Genomic DNA, 6,326 nt, shown 5'->3' on the forward strand with positions numbered 1-6,326 from the left:
AGCCCAGTAAGTGTCCAAAGCTCACGGTGCATTTGGGAGAAGAGAGCCCCACCATCCCGCTCCTCCCAGCCCCTCACTTGCACCTTCATACCCCAGTCCCACCTCCATAGGCCCTGCCTATAGTCAGAGAGCTCAGGCCTCCTTGAGGGAGGGGTGCACAGTGCCCCCTCTTTGCTAGCTTCAGTCACTCAACCCCCCAGGACCTGACTTCTGAAGTTACCTAGCATTGGCAGCACCTCTCAGCTGGATCTAGGCTTTTATGTCCTCCAAGCTAGGGGAGGGTTGGGGCAGGCGAGGCCCGCCCCTAGAGCCTGAACTCTCTCTCCTCCCCCAGTGGGAAGAGGCCCCTGATATGGGAGAGAAGGGCAGGAAAGGGGGGTCCAGAACTGTCCCCTTGTCTAGGCACAAGGAGGTACAGATAACTAACTCCCCTCCCCAATTTCTGATTAAGCCTAGTCTCCAGGGTTCCTTTGAAAAGGACAAAAGTCAGGAACCAACAGCCTAAACAATGATGGGAACTAGAGAGACACCAGAGGAGGAGCAAAGGTAAAGGGGAGACCTGGAGTGATGATAATCCCATCAGCCTCAGGGTACTGTCCCCACCCCCAACTGTAACCTGGCCCCTGAGGCCAACCCTGGTGGGCAGCCGCAAATTCCTGGAAAAGGCTAAAGGGACAGGAAATCTGGCTGAGACCGTTGGGTTTCACAGGAAAGAGGACCCCGGGGGCTACGGGCTCAGGACCAAGGTAACTTCCTCTATCTCTCTCTTCCTCCCCTTTCTTCTTGGCTTTTGGTAGGGGGCTGCCTCCAACACCCCCACCATCTGCTCCCAGATATCAGGAACCAGGTTGTGGTTAGTGGTCAGTTGGGTGATGCAGCCCAAGGCCTCTCTGAGACAAGACGAATGCAGTTAGGAGGACTGGGGTTAAACTTTGGGCTTGTGCTGAAACAGAAGAGGGGGAAGTGTCTCCCCTGAAGAAGGCTGGCCAAGGGGCCACCGTTCTCAGGCAGGAAAGTGCCCTGTGACTAGTGACTGCGTTTGTCCACCTTCCTGGGACCCCATCAGCCTGGGCACATGCCAACCGTGGCTCTCATGTCCTGTTTGGTCGAGCCACACCCACTCCAGCCACCTGCCGCCCTCACTCTTGTCTTCTATGCCGGACCACATCTTCTTGGTCAAGGAATAAGGGACAACAACGCACCCAGAGCACCTTTCCAGAGATCCTGAAACTCACCGGGAAACGGAGCCCAGGGGCCCATGAGAGAGAAGTCATTGTCCCAGGCTTGCTTTGCTAGGTGTGAACTTGGACAAGCAACTCTTTTTTTTTTTTTAATTTTATTGTTGAAAGTACTGCATATGTCCCCCTTTTCCCCCCATTGATCCCTTCTAGCCCACTGGACAAGCAACTCTTTGTGAATCAGGCTCTACAGTTTTATAGACTTTTGAAAATACTTTTTTAATCCTATAAGAGATACATTTCCATTCACAAAAAATTATAGAACACAAGCACAAAGTTTAAAAAAATCAAAATTACTTATAATCAAGTGAGAGCGTGCGTATCTTTTTTCTTTCCAGGTTTGTTATTGTTTTTTACATAAATAAAAAGCAGGAGATTCATCATTCACTGATAACCTCATGTCATAATTTGGTATCCTATGTGTAGATATAATATGTATTTTAAGTAATGGTAAGAACAGACTTTGACGATTGCTTTATGAACCTACTTTCAGTATTTAACAATGTAGCCTGGACTTTCATGTTAACCAATACAGATTTACTCCATTTTTATGTCTGTATAATATTTTCGTATGAAATACGATGATTCATTCAGTAATCCTCTCTTGTTAGGGACTTGGGTTGTGTCCCATTTTCACTGTTATAAGCAGTACTAGGAGCAACATCCATGGAGTTAAACCTCTAGTCACATCTTCAATCACTTCCTTAGGCAAGAAGTTCTGGAAGTAAAATTGCTATAATATTTGGGTATCCACATTTTTAAGGATTTTTGCAAAAAAATTTGTCACATGGCCTCGTGAAGGTTGCACCTCACCCTCCCATTAGCATGGGAGCGCTCACGCCCAACACCCTCATCAATTCTGACAGTGTCCTTTTGCTCTTTCAAGGAAATTGTCAAGGCTCAAGAGGGAAGAGACATTTAATAAAAGCTCCTCTTGGCACAGATGAGAAAGATGGAGCCCAGTGAAAGAAATGACTGCCAGGGGCAGCACAGTGGCACCGTGCAGAATCATCTAGCCAGGTCTCTTGATGTCCACATCAGCACTCTTTGCCCAATGGCCTCTACACACTGTTTCTGACCTTTAGCTCGGGCATTTATTCAACAGGTAGTTACTGAGCCCTTGCACGTGCCAGGCAGGTACTGTGCTGGCCACTAGGCGTACCCCACTGAGCAAAGAGCAAGTCTTGTCCTGGAGGATTCACAGGGGGACGCAGGAAGGCACCCCAATGGCACCCCAAGAGCTGTGTGCAGGGTTCTTTAGGAGCATCGGGGAACAGTGCTTGGACCAACTGGGGGGACCTAGGAAAGCTTTCTCGAGGAGTTGGTGCTTGAGATTATCTTGAAGAATGTTTGAAAGTTGGCTAAGTGGACACAGGAAGAGCATTCTGACACAGCAAAGGACTGGACGCAGGTGGGCTCCATGCAGATCATTACACCATGAGACATGGGGGGGCGGGGGTGGTAGGATGAGGCAGAGGCCCAGGACCCAGCGCTCTCTGACCTACTGAGAAGTCCTGGTCCTGAGGACTCCAGGGAGCCATAAAGGCTATACGGTGCATGGGCAGTCTTATTTTAGAAACCTCACTTGGGCAGCAGAGCGGAGGGCGCACTGGGGTGGGGGTGGGGCAGGCCCAGAGGCCAAGAGCTGGGCAGGAGGCATCTTAGCGATTCATGGGCCTCAAAAGACCACCCCGTTTTCTCGTTTTCTCGGGAGGCAGTGAATGTTTGAAAAACGACAGCCTTTGCAAAGAATGATGCGAAAATCCCCTTCACTCTCTACCCACGTGGTGGTGGGAGAATTCTCAAGATGTATAAGCGGCCAAACCATCTGCCTTTGGCTCAGGGCCGGGGCCATGGGCCTGCTTTTGTGTGCAGAGGCTTGAGATGCTCTGTGACTTGACAATGTTTCCAATCAATGAATGGCCCAACCAGGATCACTGCATGGCAGCCCAGTGCACCCCTACAGATCCCTCATCTAGGACCTCCTTGTCGCCCTGGTGAACTTGAGGTTCTAAGGGCTTCCCAACATGCAGAGTAACCCGAAGGAGAATACATTGCCCCAGGAGCTATTCCAAACAAGCCTTGTCCCATAAGTTCTCCCCCCCGCCCCCCCCCCGCCCCCCCCCCGCCCCCTGCCCCACACCAACTCCCCATCCTGGGGGTGGCCTCTGGAGGGCACTGCGGGGACCTTGCCTCTCAAGCCTATAGTCCTTTGAGGATGGCCCCTGACCCACCCCTAAGGTGAAGTCCAACTGCCTGTGGGATAACGGGCCTTCTCTGCTACTGTTTGCAAAACAGTTTGTTCTTTCTTAATGCTGTTTGGGGAACGATTCAGTTGGGATTACAGCCAGATTTCCTGTGCGAGTGTGTGGTTGGAGAGCAGGAGGCTATGGAAGCTGGGGAGGGGCGGAGGGTAATGACATCAATTGCACCCAGCCCAAAGACCTTGTTTCCTCTCTCTTTAAAACTTTAAAAATTAATTTCGAATTATACAGGTCATCCTTGGAGCTACTTTGAGTAAAATTAAAATATAACAAGTCAGGTTAAAGCTCTCTTTAGACCAGGGTATTGCACCATCCCCAATTCCAGTCCCCTTCCTCTACTCCTGAGACATACACACTGGTCATTTTTGTATTTGTCCTTCCAAACCTTTTACTTTACATTCGTTTCTATGTGTAGATCTGTGGGAAATATTCCTCTGCCTTTATTTTTCCATAAATGCTATCACATTATATACACTCTTGGGCAATGTGTTTCTCTCACTCAACAATACACCTTGACAGCAATCTCACTTTTTAACTGCTGTGTAGTATACTTTAACAGAATTATACCTCCATTATGCCAGCATTCCTCCATTAATGGAAATTTTCATTTTTCCATTTTTCTTTTCAGTAACAAAAACAATGAAATAAAGGCCTCTTTGTACACACACTCAAGTGTTCTCCAGGATGAAGATTGAGAAGTGGGCCACAGATTTTGTGCATTTTAAAATTTTAATAGCTAGATGTTGCCAAACTGTCCTCCAAACTTTGTAAAATTCTCCTGGGCAAAGATTGGAATCACATTATTAGATCAATGTTTATTTCTTTGATGAATAGTGAGACTGAGCACCTTTTTATTGATATTACCTCTTCTGCAAATTTCCTGTATTTGGCTTTATCTATTTTCCTATTGGATTGTCACTTTTTATTGATTTGTAAAAGATATTATATGTTCTGGATAAACACTAATCTGTCAGCTATGTGTGTTACTAATGTTTGTTTTTCCAGCCTGTCACTTTTCATTTCTGTTTGGTTTTTTTTTTATAGGGTTTTAATTTTGATGTGGTCAAATTTTACCCATCTTTTCCTTTATGGATTTTTTCCCCCAAACTTGGTTAAGAGGATCTCCCTTTCTACAAGATCATAAACATATTTTCTGATATATTCTTAGTACTATGATTTTTCACATAGAGATTGCTAAACCATCTGGAATTTTTGTATATGCACAATGTAAGGTAGGGAGCTACTTTCAATATTTTCCAAATAAATAACCAATTGGCCCAATGCCTTTCATTGAATAATCTATCATTTCTCCACTGAATTGAGATACGTTTTTTATCCCACCATAAATGTATATTTTATTCTACCAATCTACAAGTCTATTTATCCATTCCCATGTTAATACTTCATTGTTGCAACTACCCTAACTTCCTCATATGCTTTGATTTCTGGTAAGATAAATTCTCCTTTTTCAAAAGAATCTTCAACATTCTAACACATGTAGTCCGTCTCATGAATTTTTGAATGTCTAATTCCATGAAAACTCCTATTGAGATTTTTATTGATATTGTATTCAATTTATACATAAACTTGGTGACATTGACATCTTGATGATATTAAGTTTTCCCATCCATGTACATTCATTCACCCAACATATATTTACTGAGCACCCATGTGCTGCACTGTTTGGAGTCCTGGGGATATAGCAATCAACAAATTATTTGCTCTTGTAGAGTTTACTTTTTTGAGTAATGCATTGAGTCTACATTCTTGAGTGTATAATTTTATTTAAGTCTACTTTTATATTCTTTATTGAAATGTTATTGTTTCACCTTCTTGTTAGGTCTGTTCCTAAATATTTTTGAAAAATGTATATAAATTTGACCTTTAAATTTCTCCACAGAACTTGTAAACTCTGTATTTTTTCCCATAAAAGCATCCAAGGTAACTATTTTAAAGATAAAAAACTTAGTATGCTGCTTTTCCTTTTCTTTTGGAGGTAGATTCCCAAATATGAAAAGCACTGGGCATTTTACACCCACCATTCCGGAAAGGTTTCATTCTCTATTTAATAAAACAAATAAAAAATTTTCAAAGAGTAAATATTCAAGCTTTTGTTAGTTTTAAATACTGCTTCAAAAATTTGTTTAGGGAAGTATTATAAAGACAAGTTAAATTACATGATTACACAAATGTTTGATAGTTATTCTGTTAACTCCCTTTATACTTGTGTTTATTGGTGGGGGGTAGAGGGATAAACTTTCATGAGACAAAATTCTACAAAAAAAACCCAACAATACACACACACAGCACTAAACTCAAGGAAAAATAATTCAAGATTCAGATTAGTTAAAATTCAAAGAGACTGATAAAGCTAATGCCAGTCAGCAGGTGAAAAAATAAGTGCAGCAATTGCCCCCATGCCACGGGATGGCAATTTGGCAATGCTAGTCAAAGTCCAAAACGTATATTGGCTCTGACTCAGCAGTATTAAATCCAGGAAGGAACGTATCCTTCAGAGGCAGGCTTAGGAAAGCATAAAGACATCTGCACCAGGGTGCTCACTTCAGCCTCATTTCCAACTACCGAAAGACGAGAACCAAGCCAAAGAGCCCTCACAAAAATGTGCCACATCCACATGATGGGCTTTTGTTGTTGTTGTTTGGCTTTTTGCTGCCTTTAAAACTGATGAGGGAGGTCAATATGTAACAATACAGAAAGATATCTCCCCCAACAAATCTACTTAAAAATAATATAAAAATAGCCCTGACCGGTTTGGCTTAGTGGATAGAGCGTCAGCCTGCGGACTCAAGGGTCCCAGGTTCGA

The sequence above is a fragment of the Myotis nattereri genome (genome assembly GCF_964212035.1).
Source record: "Myotis nattereri genome assembly, chromosome: 16".
In the NCBI taxonomy this organism is placed as follows: Eukaryota; Metazoa; Chordata; class Mammalia; order Chiroptera; family Vespertilionidae; genus Myotis; species Myotis nattereri.